The 1,080-nt window shown below is 47.0% G+C and overlaps 1 pseudogene; it reads right to left on the bottom strand.

Annotated features, from left to right (window-relative positions):
• Positions 1-624: 624 nt before the first annotated feature.
• On the bottom strand, positions 625-832 carry LOC125968001 (U2 spliceosomal RNA; annotated as a pseudogene).
• Between the last annotated feature and the right edge of the window lie 248 nt (positions 833-1,080).

Raw genomic sequence — 1,080 nt, 5'->3', positions numbered from 1 at the left:
CACAGGAATTCATTGGTCGATGGGTATTAGCTTTAGTTTCCGGAGGTATGTGTCACGTCTCGCCCTGCTCCACTATGTGTCTGTCTTGGTTTCTGTCTGTGTGCTCGCCCCTCCCCTCCTGTGTGCCCATGATCAGTGTGATTGTTCCCACCTGCCTCTCGTTACCTGTCGTGTATAAAAGTCCTGTCTGCCCCTCTCTCCCTGTCGGATCATTGGTTTTGGTCATTGGTTTTGGTCATTGGTTTTGGTTCCTGTCGTTCGGTGTGTCGTCCTGTCTTGGTGCCGTCATGTCCTGCTGTCTTCTTGTTCCACGTCCCGGTCAGTCAGTCAAGTTATTGTTTAAGTCATGTCAGTTTACCGAGTCTGTATTTTGAGTTGCTTCAATAAACCCTGGTCCGAGCTGCACTTGGTCGTCCTGCTCCATGCTCCACCACCCAACCGTGACAGTATGAGCCCATCCAGAATTGTGTCATTGCTTGGCTTTTCGATGCATTTGGTGTAACGAGCGCGCTTCGCAGGTGCAGGGCAACATATCTGCTTCCGAGGAAGAGTTTTAAGTTCGGGACTCCTTCTCCTCTATTTTTTTTCTTTTTCTTCATGGTGTCCCTCTTCAGTCCCTCTGACTTGGATTTCCAGGTGAAGTAAAAAATGGCTCGGTCCAATTCTAAAAGCAACTTACTTGCTGGGATGAAAACAGAACTGATTAGTAAAAGCAAGGGTAAAATCACCACTTTTATGGTTAAAATTCTCTCTTCTACGGTCAGCTCTCTTAATCCCCCAAACCCAAGAACAGATACTACACTTTATCTTAGCCAAAAGGCAGAGAAGCGATGGAGTATGCGAGTGAGGGACTCGCTTACAGGCTTCCCCGTCTACCCATTCTCACCAACGGTTTGTTAGAATAGGCCTCTTTGGCACATGTGATTAGCTAGGGAGCTTGAGCTATGCCATTATATCGCTGTAACACTTCTCTTGCTTTATTAGCTTTCTCTACTCTATGAAACCCTTTGCACATATGTAGAAGTCGCTCTCGGTTAAGATGACAAGGTCACACATTATCACACAGGCTAGGCAGTCGCC

Source organism: Syngnathus scovelli, unplaced genomic scaffold (genome assembly GCF_024217435.2).
Source record: "Syngnathus scovelli strain Florida unplaced genomic scaffold, RoL_Ssco_1.2 HiC_scaffold_41, whole genome shotgun sequence".
Lineage (NCBI taxonomy): Eukaryota > Metazoa > Chordata > Actinopteri > Syngnathiformes > Syngnathidae > Syngnathus > Syngnathus scovelli.
Note: the sequence above shows the minus strand (reverse complement) of the source record. Positions and strands in the feature narration are given on the sequence as shown.